The sequence below is a fragment of the Pogona vitticeps genome, chromosome 4, assembly GCF_051106095.1.
Source record: "Pogona vitticeps strain Pit_001003342236 chromosome 4, PviZW2.1, whole genome shotgun sequence".
In the NCBI taxonomy this organism is placed as follows: domain Eukaryota; kingdom Metazoa; phylum Chordata; class Lepidosauria; order Squamata; family Agamidae; genus Pogona; species Pogona vitticeps.
In genome coordinates, this window is record NC_135786.1 from 205,604,508 (window position 1) to 205,623,006 (window position 18,499).

General features: G+C 39.2%; 1 long non-coding RNA gene across 3 annotated transcripts in view; it reads left to right on the forward strand.

Moving 5' to 3' along the window:
- The window catches only part of LOC140706400 (uncharacterized), a 40,503-nt gene extending 23,996 nt beyond the window's left edge, over nucleotides 1-16,507 (forward strand). For all 3 annotated transcript variants that reach the window (XR_013544737.1, XR_012086041.2, XR_013544738.1), the window contains exon 5: nucleotides 1-16,507. This exon is cut by the window's left edge. This is a non-coding gene — a long non-coding RNA (uncharacterized LOC140706400).
- Nucleotides 16,508-18,499: the final 1,992 nt, after the last annotated feature.

Here is an 18,499-nt window from a genome sequence, read left to right on the forward strand (position 1 = left end):
AAGACCTCATTTAATTTCTTTAAGAGTTTGAAGAGCAATCAGATACTTGAAATAGACCACCTTACCTTGGTAGGTCTTGAACCCTTTCTCACAAAGGCTGTGAGTGCAGACCACTCATGATCCCAGTCATTCACCACAGACTCTGTTGAAATGTACCAACTACTTCACATAAATATGAGTTCCTCACCTCTGTATCTACAAAGTGAAAATAATAAAACTGCACTACCAGTAGAGCAGCTGGAGATTTCATCCATGGAGTGGTCTCCTGATTCAAGTCTGATTTAGAGGCTGAAATGGATGTGAAGTCATCCTATCTGGATAAAAGAGACTCCATTTAAAGGAAAGAGATATTCTGGACACAATACTAGCTGGTCATGCTAGCTGTCAGTTTTGCATGGAATGCTGTCAATGCATACAGAAGGTGTATGAGGACTGGTTTAAACCTACTTTACAGTATGAGATCTGTGCATACTGTGGGCTCTCCTATTGCCTCATTGAATATGAGGATCCCAAATAGTGCATGAGTCCCTTTGACTCCTCCAATGATTACTCAAATAATTTGTATTAAACTGCCTTTTAAAGAGCAAAGTTAGTGACTCAAACTTCAAAAACATTTAAAGATGTCAGTTAGGCTTGTGTCCCAGCAATACAATGAAAGGTGTCCTAATAATAAATCAAAACATTTGGGAAAAACTGATTTTAGTTCAAGTGGACAGCTATTTTTACACTGAACCTTTCGTCCTACATTTTCTGAGAGAAAGGATGAGAGACAAGCACTTCTAATAAGCAGGCAGATCACATAAAGATGATTGATATTGATATCTATCTGTCTGAATTCTGACAAGAACATGTCCACTGTTTCCTCCAAAATAAGTGAAAATGAGAATTAGCATCTCTCACCCAGGCCTTAATTTCAAGACTGAATTCACCTGGCCAGATCAAATCCATCTCTGTCCTCCTCTATGCCAGTCATTAAGGGAGGGTTCATGTGGTAATGTCCTTGAAGGTGGGATGATTCTTCAGCCTAGGTTGAAATGCAGATATCCATACACCTGGAAATCTGCAGTATTGCAGATGGATTCACAAAACAGAAAGCTACATGTACTTATCATTCAATGTCATTGTCTGTATACAGAACTATGCAATGTGTTCTAGGTAAAAGAACACTGATGGGCACATACAGCCTCTATCATCCTTCATTCCAGCTATGCCAACAAATACTAAAAGCAAATTGCTTTTATTTCACCACCTTACTCCCCTGAGAACATGTTTTCTCATCTGATTTCAGAAACTAAATAGGGTTAAAGCCTGGTGAGTGCTTGGATGGGAGATCACCAGAGAAACCATAAGCCTAAGCAGCCTGTATGTGTTAACAGAGGAGTCTTGCCTATAACCCCAGAGAGCCTTTGACAATATTGGGTTACATATGTTCCTTTCTTTCTACAAATATATGTCTTCTGTAGTTGCACATGTATGGAGGTTCTGCAGCACAAGTGGACAAGTGTACCCCTGGACCTGAATGTGTACTCTACACATCACAGTACCCCGTCTTTATCCCAAGAGAGCACTTTCCCATGAAAAAAAATGCACATTGGCAACCCTGAGGAGACAACTCACATTTTTAAAGGTCACAGAGGCCCCCACCAGTATTTAAAGCAAAACAATGTTTAACAACTAGAAGTGTACCTCTAGCTGAATTAAAGCTTACTTTATGTTGTGGCTGCGCCCCTTCCCATGTCTGGTGGTTGCTGCAGTTCCCAGAGACTTGTGCAGCAGAAAAGTAGTGCCTCAGAACAACTGAATTTGCCTGCCCCTGTGGTACACCAGTACTTCAATTACGGGTGAAGCAGCATTTGCACAAGCCAGTGTATGAGATATTCACAATGTATGGTGATTCTGCTATAACATGTACTACTTGCGCTATTGCAAGGGTCATCAACTAAAGCAGAAGAGTGATTGATTTCAGAGGATATCAGGAAAAGAACCCCCCCTTCCGGGGGGGCTCACTGGTTCTGGAAATGGCACTGGAAAGACAACTGGGAGTCAAATAAAAGTTGCCCAGTGAATGGCAGAATGTGGCCCCCTCAGTTCTGGGGCCCTCTGGGAGCTGTTTTGGCCATTAAAAAAGGTAACATATAAAATCCTAACCGCCAACCAGTTCTGAAACATGATGTTTGGGTCGTTAAGGAGTGCGGACAGACCTGTTACAGTACCTGTTTAAAAGCTGAATTGCCGGCTGAGGGAGCTTCTGGGTACTATGTTTCACCTTTTTTTCCCCCCAGAAAAAGAGGCACCTGAGGGAGAACTGGGAGTATCAGAAAAAGCCTTAAAAGGACACTTTGCCCATCTTTGCCTCAGTGCAATAATGCCACCTGTTCTAGTTTTTCTTCTAATTCATTGCTCAGTCTTGCTTTCTTTGCCCTCCAAATTTCCTATTAGGAATCAAAGGGTCACAGAACTCTTCACTGAACCTGCTTTCTTATTGGTCCTCCTTTTTCAGCACTTTTGCAAGCCTTTGAGTCTGGTTATGAGAGGGAAGATGACTAATATTATCTATTTTCTCTAGGATGTCATTCCCCATAGGAATTGCAGTAGTAATAATATCCGGTGTATGTAATGTCTGGTACAATATCTAAACTTTCATGAAAATTAACCCTTCTAAGGGCTGGTGTCTGTCTTGATTATTTTCCATATTCCTTCCCCTTCTAAAATCGGAACACTCTTTTCTTTCAAATAAACTGAGGTTATTTTGCTCTAAAGCCTGCATATTTGTTTCCGCTGACATAAGAGTTTTACTGCATTGTTTGAACTTTCATTTGATTGTTATAGGCCTTTTTTTGCAGTAGTGCTCATGTTTCTTCATAACGTTCAACCTCTGGAAAAAAATCAAATCATTACTTATAGCCAAATGCAGGAGTCATTATCAATCCCTGAAATAAGAAATCTGCTCACTCATTTTTCTTTCTGGATATAGGCAAAAGAAGAGTGCTTATATTAATACCTCAGCCATTTGTAAATGACTCCCACAAAGTTCTATAAGGCAACTGAAGGGGAAGAAATCAGCAGATTTGTCTACGTGCAAGGGAAACTTTTTGACTTTAGCACATACCCTAAACTGACCCTCTGATATAAATTGCTGAATCTACCTCTTTGCTTCATCTTAGAAGTAAGTGGTTGACCTTTACTCCCTTCCATGGGAACAAGTGAAGCACTTGAATTGCTTTAGGCTCAAAACATGATCTATCCCAAGCAAGTGCTTCAGCTTATTGGAATTTGAGGGGTGATTATGATGGGAAAGCTGCAGTGAAATGTTGTACAGGGGAAACTAGTTGCCATTTAGGCTGATAGGTATGACACGTCTAGACAATGTGAAATTTTTGTAGTCAGAAAAACCATCCATTGGCTATCAAGATTTGCACTACGAATGTTCTGATATTGTCAAAAAAACTTGACAAAAGAAAGGGAAAGGGAAATCAGATATAACTGACAAAACTTTAATATATCTGAGAAATGCTTTCACTTGTTTTCTTGGGAAAAGTTGCAGTTTATCTACTTGCATCTGCATACATGAAACATAAAAGAAATGTACATAAAGCCAATGGGTAGCTACATAAAGCACTTACACTGCTTATAAGTGGGGAAAAACCCCTCTGTGCTATGATTCATGTGAGAAAGTACTATGTGTTTTGTAAAAAAAGTGCATTGAAGGTCAGAGGTACAAGTGTGTTCATATCCAATACATGAACAATATTACGAAGTTTCCAAACAGAGTATATTTATTTATATTGGATTACATTAACAAGGGAAGGAAAGGGAGTTTAAGTTTAGACCACAAAGTTTTGATTATGGTACTTCTGCTTTATATAAAGTCATGAGTTCACAGTAGCATATGAATATGCAGTATATTGCATTGTGATGTTCCTTTAACAAGTATCCTAGATGAGGAAATTCCTCATGGCCTGGGCTCAGAATGTTCCAGTTAGCCTGTGAAGCTGAGTTGGAGGAGACCTAGGTGTGTAACTACACTTACAGCAGAATGACACCACTTTAATTCTTACAGATCCATCCTAAGGAATCCTGAAGATTGCAGTCCGGTGAAGTACTTAGAAGTTTCTTCTAAGGAGCTCCTAATTCCAGGTATCTCACTAAGCTACAGATCTGAGGATTTCACTGAATGTAGCCATGATAGCTAAGGTAGAATGAAAAGCTATAAGTGGATAGTGTAGACACATCCCTAGATAGCCAAACAGACTGTGATCACATGTACTCATCTAAAGAAAAAAAAAATAGAATGTGCCAATATCTTAGCCCATGTATCCTATAATTAACAGCCACTTTTTGCCATTGAGAAAGGAAGCAGAAGCAAATAAGTATTTTACTAAATATCTCCACAGTTTTGAGGAACAGGACTTTGAAGGATCCAACTATCAATCTTCTCAACATACAATAGTTATATGAACAATCTGAATTTAACTCACTCAGAAGAGGTGGAAGGCACAAAGGTGATGTGGGCTTTGATCTTTTGGCTGATACCAGAGGGAGATTACAATATGCAGCAGGTGCCACATCCTGGTGCTACAGTATTTGTAAGAAATAGCCGACTTATCAATAGCGCCTTCTCTAACTGGGAGGAGATAACAAGTGGGTCTCATGGTCTTCAACATTTTTATTAATAACTTGAGTGAAGGGGGAGAGCTGGAGAAGAGGAAAGAAATTCAAAAAGATCTTGATAGTCTCTAGCACTGGTCTGAAAACAACAGAAAGAAATTTAACAGGGATAAGTGCAAAGTTCTAGGGAAAAACCCAAATGCACAGTTATGAGATGGGGGATCCTTGGCTCAGTAATAAAAGTGAGAACAATTTTGGAATTATTGTAGATCAAAAGCTGAATATAAGGTAATAGTGTGGTGTGGCTGCAGAAAAGAAAAGAAAGACAAATGCTATTTTCATTGTCGTTTAGTTGTTTAGTCATGTTTGACTCTTCATGACCCCATGGACCAGAGCACACCAAGCCCTCCTATCTTCCACTGCCTCCCGGAGTTTTGTCAAATTCCTGTTGGTTGCTTCGATGACACTGTCCAACCATCTCATCGTTTGTCATCCCCTTCTCCTCTTGCCTTCACACTTTCCTAATATCAAGATCTTTTCCAAGGAGTCCTCTCTTCCAGTGAGAGCTGGACCATAAAGAAAGCTGACCGCCGAAGAATTGATGCTTTTGAACTGTGGTGCTGGAGGAGGCTCTTGAGAGTCCCCCGGACTGCAAGGAGAACAAACCTATCCATTCTACAGGAAATCAACACTGAGTGCTCACTGGAAGGACAGATCCAGAACCTGAGGCTCCAATATTTTGGCCATCTTCACAGACACTACTTGTTAATGCAGCCTAACATGCTATTTTAGGCTGCATTAACAGAAGTAGTGTCTGTGAAGTGCTGGTTCTCCTTTATTTGGCACTGGTTAAGCCCCATCCTAAGTGCTGTTTCCAGTTCTGGATGCTATACTTTAAGAAGGATGCTGCCAAACTGGAACAAGTTCAGAGGAAGACTCGGGTGACAGGAAACCAAGCCCTATGAAGAAAGACTGAGAGAACTGGGAATGTTCCTTTATCCGTTCTGTCATTATGTTACTTCCCTTGCCCCTTCTCTCTCAAACCAAAATATATGAATTTACTCGATCCTGTCACCATATTAATTACTCCCCACATTCATCCTCACTATAAATCTGTGAGACAAGTTTTCAGAAGTTGTATAAACATAAAAGAATCTTGCTAATCACTGCATACATATTCACATTTATTTAGAGCGCACAGCACAGCTGAAATGTTTCAGTATTCATGGAACAGTTTTTACCTCTCTCAGTATACTATACGCTCAATTCTTTTGTCATCTGTTTCTGCCATATTTCGACCTTAGCATTGCTGTTAATTAAAGGTGACTAGAGTTTGATTAATTGCTAACATGTGTTGCATATGCAGAATATGAACTGCAGTCTAAAATTTTCCACTTAGTGCATGCCTGGATCCAATGAATTTAAGCCAAACTTCTTTTTCTTCTTCTTTTTTTGGAAATGACTAGAAACTCAGTCTTATCACAGTGAGCAATATGGATGTAATCAAAATAAAGACATTATAATCCATCTGAAGCGTTAAAAGTTCACAGAAGTGTGCAATAATCATAGGCCACATTTCACAATGTAATACAAGCTAGATCACAAATGTAGGATTACAGGCCATCTGAGTGTCTGTCCTCTGGTTGAGGTTCACCACATCTGCTTCCCAGTTTGTAGTTGAAGCCTCATTTCTTTCTCATATTCTATGGCAGTAGTTTTCAACCTTTGGTCTTCCAGATGTTTTGGATTTCATTTCCCAGAAGTCCCAGCTAGCCTGGTCAGGGATTTTGGAAGGTAAACTACAAAACATGTGGGGCTCAAAGGTTGAGAACTACTTTTCTTCTATGTTCAGCTTATCCTAGTGAGACTTCTGGAGAAATGCAGCTCTCTAGATGCCTTTTCTCTGCTCTGTCTCCACACACTGTTTGAATTTTGCAGCATTATGTATGTTGCAACTCATGCTCTCTTTTATAGTTTCAGTTGCCACAAGATTCTGATAGTTTTACTGAAAGCAAAGGTAATGTGGTGCTCATAGGAAAAATTCCAAGCCTAATAATTGTATTGCCTAGCTTTGAACATTATTTCTTATTCTTTCATTAAAAAATTAAATAAATTGTGTTGTTCTAATGGCCAAAATCTTTTGGTCAAACATCTTGTCCAAGATCTGTGACACAAAGACTTTCAATTTACACTTCAATCCCATTTCTGCAAGAAAAACAAAAGAAAAGAAAAAGATGTTGTGACACCTTAACAGCTAATTGCTATATTTTAATGTAAGCTTTCATGAAACACATCCACTTTGTCAGTCGTAAGAGTCAGAATATAGAGACTATGTGGTAAAACATTCATGTGGGGCTCTAAGATAACACAGTGGTGTTTGGTTGCATTTCACACCTAGTAATGATTTAAGACCCCTGTTTTGTATCTCAATGTTTGAGGTCTTGGTTGGCATGATGGAAGCCATAATGATGGGACAGTTTAGGTGGATGGGGTAATTCCATAGATAGAGAACAGCATTTTTTTCCTGACCTGAAGTGGTGGCCCTGGCCAGCAAGTTAAAGGACTTGCTCCTGTGGGTGATCACGGAACAAAGGAAAGCAATTAACCTTAAAGTACCACGGAGTCTAATAGCAGATGTCAGAGCTAGCAGAGCCTCAAGGCAATGCCCTGAGAACTCTTTTGTTAGCATGATTGCACAGTATGTTGTAAGAATTCAGATAGGATACTAGTTACCTAATTGTAACCAGGACTGGCTGAGGAAACTCTTTGATATAATGCTCTACCTCTAAGTGAAAGGGCAGAATGAGGTGTTATCCCGCCCGCTGGCAGCAGCAGCTCTCTGCCAAGAGTGTGTGCATGTCACTGGAACAGAATGTAAGCTACAACCTTTAGACAGACGTTTTCCACATACTCCATTACAGGCTTGCCACTTTGTGAAAGAAGGAGAAGTATGTTGTAATAACCTCTCTTGGATAGCCAAATTTAACAGTAGTCAATGGATATTAAGGCAGCAGCAAGTGGGTGGCAGCCAATGCCACCCAATTTTCCATCACATGCAGCAGCAGCAGCTAGTGAAGAAAATCTGGCAAGCATACAGGAGTCACACAGAGCAGGAAGAAACTAGCAAAGTTCATAGTACCCACACATCCGTACAAGTAGTGGTATTCTACACTCCAAGGTCCTCACCCCTGCAACAAAAGGGCAAACCTTCTGGGACACAGCTAGACCTAGAAGTACATGCACGAGCCTTGCAAGCCAAAAGAGACTAAATCCTTGTCTTAGTGGGCTGTGTTCCTTCAAGTCAATCTGTCACCCATGATCTTCCCTGAAGTCCCCTTTAAGTAAGAGAGTGTGGCACACTGAGTTCACAGAAGCACGTCATGCTTCAGTTTGCTGTCCCTTTCTTCTGCCTCTTTCATTCTTCCAACTGCTATTCCAAGATTGTGCTCACTCACTCAACTGTGTTGTGTGCCATACTGTGGGCACTGTTCCCACCCAGCACTGGCTATTTGCTGCTCCAATCTGCCTGCCAGTGCTGGCCAGCGTATTTGCCCACTCCCCACTATGACCCGTGCTCTGCTTCTCCAATGCTGCTGGCATTCCCTGCTGGCATTCCCACGGTTCAAGGTTCAAACAGTATGCCCATTACAGTCATTTTCTAGGCACTGCTGACTGTTGTTATGCACTATTTTTGTTCAGCACAATCACTGGGAAGGTGTCAGAGGACACATAGAAATCTTTTAAAAACTGTTTTGCTTATTTGTGGTTTTTTTAAAAGAGGAAAATAATGGCTATATAGTATTTATTTTGGCTATGGTAGAGTTCTGAATATCCAGAAATTTTGAATTTTTAGAATTCTGAGTTTCAGATCTGAGATGCTATTATTCTGAATTCAAAATCCAAATTTTGGTGCTATTGTACATCCTTACTATATAGCACACAGAACATGCTTTCTTCTGTCACAGATTCTGTGATTTCCCTTCCAAATTCTGATGGTCAGGTTTTTTACCTCATAGCAGAAACATGTTACGGATAATACCGAAGGCAATTCTTTTGAAAATGTGAAAAATGCCTGTGCTAAAACTGTCCACGGGAGGTGTATCTGTAGTAACTATCTGTACAGAAGCACCTGCATTTTAGCCTGCTCTCCCCCAGCCCCTTTCTGTTATTGCCTGAGATTTGCTTTCCAACTCTAATAACAGATTATGAGTCAATTTTTTAGCTTGCTTCAAGCAGTATGGGTCTGGCTATAAGCAGAGTGGTAATTACACCAGTAAGAAAAACTGCTGTGATGGTCAAAACAGCAGAATAACGTGGACAGACAATGATGGTAAATCACTGCAGGTGAGGAGGACTTCCAGCATGTTGTAAACTAACATATTAGAGCTGACAATTCCAAACTTTCCTCTGATATAGAAGAATTTTCTACATGCAGGGGAAGACGTGTGTGTGTGTGTGTGTGTTCATCTCTGTCAAAAATTCTAACCATTGCATTTTGAACTGGAATGATATTACCTCTTCTGTCATCGACATTATTCATTCTAGACCATGAATGTTTCTCTGTTTCACCTGCAGTCAGGAATGTGTATGTGTGAGATTGTGTTAAACTGTGCATTTGTATCAAGTATCCACAGGTAAGAGCAGTAAAATTTTGTCACCCATGTATCAGTGATTTCCCATTGTGATAATAAAGCAAGCAGTAGTTAATAGCTGGCTTCTTCTAATGTTTCCTGTTGCTTAAATTATTTTACTTATTTTCTTTCTCAAGGGCATTCACAACAAAACTGAAATGGCTATAGATAAACATAAAATTTACTGCATTTTTATTTTAAAACTTAAAACATCCTGCTTCTTCTAATCATGGAGAAGAGCAGGAAATATGGAGAAATTATATACATGCATGATTACACACATAGCAGATAAGGAACAGAAAATTGCCCAGAAAACTGCTAAAATTCCGAGGGTGCAAAACTATCTGCCATCGCAAAATTCTGCACTTACATGGTTCTAATGTAAACCTATGCAATCCATGCAATATTAGTTCCACTGAGATCCAGAACCAAGTGCAAATAGCTTACTAGAAGGGATGTACACTTCTTTTTTGACTGTACTTTCTTCTTTACTGCAGTAGACCAATACTGAGAAGTCTACCATCACACCTTCCAAATGCAAGTTAAAAAGAAGCCCCTGCTTCACTTTCCTATGGAGACATTGGAACTGATTTACTCTAGCAGACCAGCAGGGGAACTCAGCTACTGTTTCATATCCCCCACTGTGGAGTTTAGAACAAAAGTCCATCCATGTCCCTGAAAGTTGACTTCAGAAAGATTTTGCTTCACTTCAGAATTCATTGTGGAGTCAGTGGCTCAGAAGAATATTTTAAATGATCCTTAAAGAAAAGAAATATAGAGGCCAGTTTATTCTGAAGGATCAAGATGGATTGTAGCAAATGTGCACACATAAGCTGGATCCCTGAATCTAGAGAGCTCACTGATCAAGCTATAAGCTTTTTGAACTGTGAAGTGAAATGTAATATCTGGACAATGATGAGTAGTCTATAATAATTATTGGTGGAATTGGAAATCAACACTGGATGCAGAACAATGGATTCTGTTAAGAAAAAGGTTTCAATTTACATGAAACCAAACAAAAGACTTAAGAGAGCAAAGAAGTGGATTTAGTGATCTAGAGAGAGAGACTATGTTAAGGAGGAGGCTAGCAGGAAATGACTAAGCTCCTAGGAAGTGACTCACATAACTGGGAGGGGTGGAGAAAGTTAAGACATAAAAGCAAGCTTATTTAAATTACTTTTAATGTAACTCCAGCTTGATTCTTGGTGACAACAAACATCACTTCAAAGAGTATGTGCATGTCTTGCACACTGGTAATGAGAGAGTAGAACCTGAGGGGGTGGCTATGTGGACGTTTGTACCGTTGTTTGGTCTGCTGCACAAACAGGCTGGTTTGCTTGTTTTGCCAATGACCAGTGAAGACCAGACCTTCTCCAGACGTTCCTGTCCACACCTCTCTGGCTTCCTGTCAATTTTTTTTTAAGTGCAGGTAAGATTGTTCTGTTTGGTTCATTTCCAGCATGTGCAATTGCCTGGAGGTCAAAACAAAGTGGATCATGCTGCTTTAAATTTCCCTTCCACTTTCAGTTTACCAATATCAGTAAGCGGCTTAAGAAGACTTCATCTGATCATACATTTTGGCAAGATTGTTCCTGTACCCTTGTCACTGTTGAACAATTTCCTATCTGAACACAACATTAAAACATAGATGCATATATAACAGCATGCTTGGGAAAAGTCTGGTAGGAGTACAGTGAGATTTCCCACAGACTATAGAATTTGCATGCAACATGGTTCTTAAAGAAAAGAACACTGATTTCCATGACTGCGTCAACCTCATAAGGCACCACAGCAAAAGTTGTTGCAAACCCACTTGGTCTTTCCACCACAGCAGACACTACTACTAGCTGTGTCAGTAACCTGGCCCAGTACTTTACCTTGAGGGAGGCAGTACCATGGGTTTGGTAGCTGGCATCAAGCACTTCTTTGAGAATCCTTTTCACACATTCAACCCCACAAAGCCTGTAAAGGCTTCCTCAGGGCTGCGGATGGATTTTGGGTGTGAACTCAGCCTGCTTTCCTGTCTCTTAACTTTGTCAATCAACCAAATTATTTGAAAGAAAAATGTAAACAAAAGCAAAAGTATGACTCTGTGCTTAGTACTATCCATGGCTAATAGTTATTTCAACCAACAGGACTCTGTGCTTCAACTAATGGAATGATATTTTGCTCTAACCATGTTTGGAGACCATTTGCAAATAGACAGCTCCAAACAATAGCCATCAAAAACCATTTCAGGATTATGCCAACTTTCCATTCTTAATAATTTTCCTTTGGTACGATAAGAGACAGAAGAAGCCATGGGAAAACACAGGAGGGTTGCAAATAGAAGGTGAGGATGGATGGACTCCCATCACCATAAAATTCCATTAGTAAGGGCAAGTGAAGTACTGTACATGGTAAAAGTCGCATCTGAATGAACTCAGAATGTCTTTTCTTCTGTCCAGCATAACTGCAGTTAAGCACTGCATAATTAAAGCTTGATTACCATCGTTGAAATTGCCAAGCTTTCACATTATCCATTTCTACATCAGAGCAGTTCTTTATCTCAAGCAAAGGCCTTCAGGATCAACTCATCAGAGGTAAACTCCATTTTAGATTTTGTTGTTGTTGTTGTTGTCCTGGCAGTCCCATGAGGGAAGAGTTTAAAATGTGAGAACACTGCCCATCTGTAGAGACTTCCTCCCTCCATCCTGTCTTTTTCCAGAGTTTTCAAATCTTTTTTCTGACGAATACTTCATAGTTGTAGAACATGGAATTTGGTTGGGGGAAGCACTACTATTGAAGTCAATGAAGTATAAGGAAAAGCTATCTACAAATAATCCTGTTGTACAGCAATTGCTTGAATCTTCTGATCCTTCTGGAACATTTTTACAATCCTGGTAAATCATTGCACTGTTATGATGGCCACACTTAGGCTGGTTGTTTCCCTTACTGCAGATGAAAATGATGTAATGGACAGGTCATGGGATATCTTTCTGCAGAACCATGCATATGGTGTGGAATATTCAAGGGTGTTTCTACCTGTACAGAAGAACCTAACAACTTATTATTCCAGAATGTGACTCCAGATGGTTTTGTATGGCAAAATTCTTAATAAATGATAGTATTATGAAAGTGATCAGGACAGGCTATTCTCCCTCTGAACATACTGTGAAATTGCTCTCTCTCCCTTCAGGGTGTGAACCTTGACACTTTTATCTGCTTATCTCCTATGATTAAACAATTGCAATGCACTCTACATAAGCCTGAATTCTGAATGCATTCCAAGGCTGACACTGGCAAAAGCACACAGCAATCTCCTCATTAAGTATACGTATTGCAGGGATCTCATTATAGTAATGCCCAGGGATCCGCGCTGTCTTCTGTTTAGTTTCAGAGTGGAGTTTAAGGAGTTGGTTTTTGACTTAAATATCCTCAAATGGTCTGCCACCAGCATTATTGAGCAATTGATTCATTTTTTCCACCTGCAACATGGGGATAATTATAAACAGCCACAGCAAAACATCTAGGTACAAAATACTGAAGGACTCAGATTTTCTTCACAGCAAAGCCAGGAAAACTTCTCTGGAATGCAGCATTTTTCTTCTTGTTTTTATAATTCAGTATTTTTTTAAATCTAGGTGACAACATTTTTCTATATAGGAAACAGCACTGCACACAGATGTTCTCGGCTAGCATAACTTACTAAAGCTTCCTAGAACACAGGACAAGATTGAGGGTTTAGAAGTATCTTGAATGGTTTTTCTGGAGTGGGAAGGGACCAGAGACCATTTCCCTGCATTTTACAATGTGCAGTAATAATGTTAATCATCCAATCACTTTTCTGGGTGTAGCAATGTCAATAATAAAAAGCCTGGGTAATGCACCACGATTCATTTTTAAAATAACATTCCAAGTTCTGGTAAGATCAAATTGTAAAAGATTTAGGCCTAATCACAGTTGATAGTCCCAGCTTGAGATGAGCATGAACCGCCAGTTTGGTGGACAGCTGAACAGGTGTTCTGTGTTTCGGTGCTCTGCCCTCTCTGTTGGGTGCCCACTCAGAGGCTGCTCCAGGAGGAGGTGGGGCAGGGAAGCCAGAGTGCTCCTTCTGAGTGGGTGCCTACCAGGGCATGCAGGGTGCCTATTCACTGAACTGGCATGAAAGGCCAAACCAATGGTTCATGCCAATTTCTAGTCCCAGCTAGAGTAGATATATTAAAGCCTAGGTTCTTAACCTTTGTTACTCAGATGTTTTTGAACTGCAACTCCCAGAAACCCCAGCCAGCACAGTTGGTGGTGAAGGCTTCTGGGAGTTGCAGTCCAAAACTCCTGAGTAACCCAAGGTTAAGAACCAGTGTATTAAAGGAACAGGACCTGTAGAGTCAACACCTACCTACATCATAACAGTTCAATGGATCTACTCTTACTGGGATGAACAATTGGATTTAGCCCATTAAATTAAACATATTTTCTTTGCTTATGTTCAAAGACGTAGCTGCCTTAGTCTGTGGCTAAGCACATCCAGACAAAACAGAAGAAATCAAAAACTGTAGCACCTGAAAACGAACTCTTCTATTTCATTATGATACATCCTGAAAAAAGGTTCTCGTCTGACGAAGAGGATCTATCCACAAAGGCTCCCACTGAAATATGTTTTTAAGGTGCTACTGGAAAGTTCCCTTCCAGAAATCAAAATGTGGATGACATGGATGCATGGATACTGCTTTGTTTGTTTGTTTGTTTGTTTGTTTGTTTGATATGGATATCCTTGCTTACCAACACTGTCAGATAAGTCTAGAGTTCTTCTGGCTGCTCAGGAAGTAAAGTAGAAAGCTGCCATTCCTACTAGTTTTTGTGCAAAACTGAAAACGTTCTGCCTACATGGTCATTTAGCAAAGAGACTTTTGTGCTGCTTGAAGAAGGGATGAAACAAAAGGTTAAATGGGAAGGAGATCAGTGAGTTCAGATTTTTTTTAAAGGAAATTTCAAAGTAAAAACGAAGTAGGGAAAAATGAGAAAACTATAGAAAATATTCCAGATATAGAATCGTTTTCACTGACAACACTAAAGTAGCAGGATTTCTTTCCAAAATCCCATTTGTTAAACGAGGAAAGATTTTTATTGATGCTAAATCCCAGAAGATTCTCACTTATAATAAAATAGTTGATTTTAGGGCATTTTCTTTCTAAAACAAAGTATATTGTGTCTTGCCTTTCTAGGCACTATTACCTGGTCTTCATTGTCCTCTACTGCTTTTGGGTTGTCTGACAAATAGTCTCTTGGATGTATCTAGTATGGAAAAGGAAGATTTTTTTCATGCTTTCCTTTCTGTGACATTATTAACTGTGAGAAGATGCAAAATCTCCTACATATCTTTTTATATGCAGTTTCTGTTAATCAATCAGAGTCTTGAACAAGGGCATGGAAAAATCAGTAATAGAATTTGATTAGATTGCTCCCAGATAGTTAACTTGTCAGCTACACTATTGACTTATTTGCACCATCATTTATTATGGGATAACAACTCCTTAACTCACTTCAACCTTGAATTTGTTTACACACTACAGCTTAGGCTCCCTCAAACACATAACAAATAAAGTAAAGTAAGGTTAAAAAAAGAGAGAGAAGAGTAGAAGGAAAAGAGCAAAAGATGGCCAGACATTCCTGTGCCAACCATAGTTTTTCCACAGGGTTAAATAACTGTCAAACAAGTTTATTTTTCCTCCTCTTCTTCCGCCTCCTCCTCTTAACGGAGGCTGGATGTCTGCGTAGCTATTCTGATTTCAGACGTTGCAGCTCTAAACAATGATGTGTTGCAACGTAACCACTCTGCCATTTTTTAGCCAAACATTCTTCCCTTTCCTCCACTTGTTTTCCCATTTATTGAACCTTGAGTGATCAGCAGTAACAATCTGCAGCTTTTGTTTCTCATTATGTGATCAAAGCAATCACGTAATGACTAACATTTTGCATCCTGGTTTCAATCCTGCATTTTAGTATTTTATGATTTATTGCATTTCATTCATTTGTTTTAGTGCTTCTTCACTGATCACTCTCTCGATCAAGAAGTTTTTTGCATTCTGCAATAAATGAGAATACATAGCACTGTACAGAATATATAATCAAGGCCAATTTTGAGGGGGGGTTGTTGGTTAGTTAGCTAGCTGGCTGGTTAGTAGTGTGTGCTTGTATTTGGTTTTTTTGTGTCTTGTCTTATTTTGTTGCATATTGCATTTTTCATACTCTCTGTATTCTAACTTTTTGTTTTGTTTTGCTGGATGATGTATTTACTTTTCTTTCAACCAAATTCCAAGATGTTTATATTTATCAACATATGTTTATATTTGTTTATGTTTATTATTTATGTTGATGTTTATATTTATCAACTCTATCCTTTCATTTTGGATCTTTAACTGCATATTTTGCACTTTATTGTTGTCCAGGGGGGCGGGGGGAGTTTGGTGCTCCCTTTTGCTTCAACAAAACAGATCCCTGAACTGGATCACAAACTGAACCACGAACCAGCCCAGTTCTTTAAGTTTTAGGTCCATGGTTCAGTTTATGCCCATCTCTAGTTTGTTCTTGAAAAAATTATGTTTCCTTCTAGTTGGTGCATTGTTTTCAAGATGCTTGCAGAATGGCCACTTCGTAATTGGTCTCAGAATTTTCCCTGTGATTGATGTCAGGGTGGACTGGTCTGTAGTTTCCAGGTTCTTCATCATTGGTCATTTTCCCCCAGAGTTCCCTGTAGAGCCATTTCTTCTGCCAAGTAATCTCTAGTCGTCAGAATCAAGTCACAGATAACTAATTCTCTAGTTTCTTCCTCTGCTTTTTTTAAGTAGAAAATTATCAGCAACACAAGCCAGGATTTTCTTCAAAGGGTCATATATAGCAGAATTTGCTTCTCAACAGATACTAGGATTATTAAAATCTTCCATTTGTATTACATCTTCCTTTTAAAATTTTTGCAATTTATTTTTCAAATATTTCATCTCCATTTTCTCCTTGAGTGAGTGGTTGGTTTTTCAGCCAGTTAGAGTAATCCAGATGCTCTTCTTGGCACAACCAAGCTCATCTTCCTGTATTTCTGAGCAGAAATATGTATTTTTGACATATACTGCAACTCCACCATCCTTTCTATTCTTTCTGTTCTTTTTGAACAATTTATATCCTTTAATCACTGTACTCCAGTCATGAGAGCCATCCAACCAAGTTTCAGTTATCAATATCAAGTCATATTCGCTCTCCTTATCAAAGATTTCCAGTTTTTTCTTTGTTCCCATACTCCTGGCATGAATACAACAACAAAACATCCACATTTTAAAACAAACTAATCCTGACTCACATGTCCTGGATTAATATGCAGATGAAAAGCATAATTATTCTTCAGTTCTCTGAATAGCGTGATGCAGTTGTCAGATCAAAAATGTAAGAAAACATGTACAAAAAGTATATTTTAGGTTGATGTATTTATAAAAGACATAACCTAAGAAAAAGTGTTAAAATATTATGCAGCCACACATTTTCTGAAATATGTTTTCAACAGCTATGTGAATGTTGGTGTTTTTCTTTTTAGAAATAACTAGCTGATGCAGAAACAGGTTTAGGAGAATACACGAGTAAAACTGACAAAAACTGAAAATGGTTTCATCTAGAGATGTACATCTTCACTTATTTAATTCTTGCTGTGAGAATGAAAAAATTAAAAGCCTTTCCCTCTGCTGGGTGAGACTTCTGTGAAAAATTTATGAAGGAGATTTATGTGCCCCTCCCTTTTTAAAACTAAACCCACACTCCTGTATTTTGTGCCAAATACAAAGTTGTTTGTTTGTTGGGCTAGTACTTCTCCAGATGAAAAATGTTCTGGTCTTTTTGCTCTCAGAAAAGAGGTTAAAAAAGTCTCACAGTCACTGCTGAGTTTTCTGACATGTTGTCTCGACGTGTAGAGACACGCCTTTTCATAGAACATTAAAAATGATGAGTATTTATTACACCCCTAGATTAAGTCATTCATCCCTAAGAGGTAGTGTATCTCATGGGTGATTTGTGGACAGCAGTGGTGTCTATGCAGCTTTGAGAAAAAGAGTTTTGTCACAAGTCCAGTGTGTGTGTATAAGGGCAGGGATACAGGGTTAACCTTTCCACATGCACTGAGGTCTGATAGTGAACTTCTTCCTGATCCCCGCATCTATTTCTTTTTTTTAAATCCTGTTTTGTGGATGTTTTACCATAGAACAGAACATTCTGAGGACTGTTCTGAGGAACGCATAGTGCATGCTGCTGAGCAAGTCACCTTGAAATGCATCCCAAATTTGCCTTTGTAGGATAATTGACAGCAGTGGGCACACTTTCCTTACAGGGAGCTTTTCTAATTTTATCCATCTTCCTGATGGCTTATCTAGAATGATCTATCTAGGGATATCTAAGCTGAGCCCTTGAACCCATATTTTTTGATAAGAGTGAAGGTGGAAGTAGTAAAGAAGGGTTGCCATTGGAAAACGTTAGCAAAAGAGTTCATAAAGCAGTGACCTCATGTCCTGCACTCTCTACCAACACTTTCATCTTTATTGTTATGTGAGGAATGATAGTTTGAATAGTAGAGACTCCTCTGCCTGTGAAGACACTCTATAATAAAGACCCTTTAAAACTCTGCTCTCATGCAGAGATCTTCCACAGTTAGAATATGGTCTCTTCTTCATACTGCTGGTGTTCACATGTGAGAAGTGATAGTAGAGGGGGCAGAGCTATTCTATTCCCCTACTCAGTTTATTTAAAGGAGGTTATTGAGCACTAGAATGGGTGTATGGTCTTGATGGTTAATGAGCAGGGAAGAAACTAACGTGTAGGTTCCTGTAAAGATTCTGCCTAATATGTTCTTTTGTCATCTCAGATTTTTGCTGTCTGAGATGAATAACAAGATGGTACCTGCTCCTCAGGTCCCAGGCACCAGTCTGGTTCTACTAATTTGTTTTCATACCATGTTGGGTGGATATTACAGTTTCAGAAATGTCTGGTTCTAACTCCTACTACCAATCACTTTCCTGAGAGCAATAACACCAATGACAACCGTGTGACTAATGCATCAAAATCTGTTTTAAAAAGAGAACATCTAACTAAAAGAAATAAAAATAAAAATAGTGCTAAATGCAGTTGTTAGTCCCATCTAGAACAGAGCTACTAAATGAATGGAAGTTGTTAAGTCAAGATCTGAACACATTTTCCTTGAGGCTTGACATTGTCAGATAGACCCGGAGTTGTCCTGGCTCTTGAGGAGG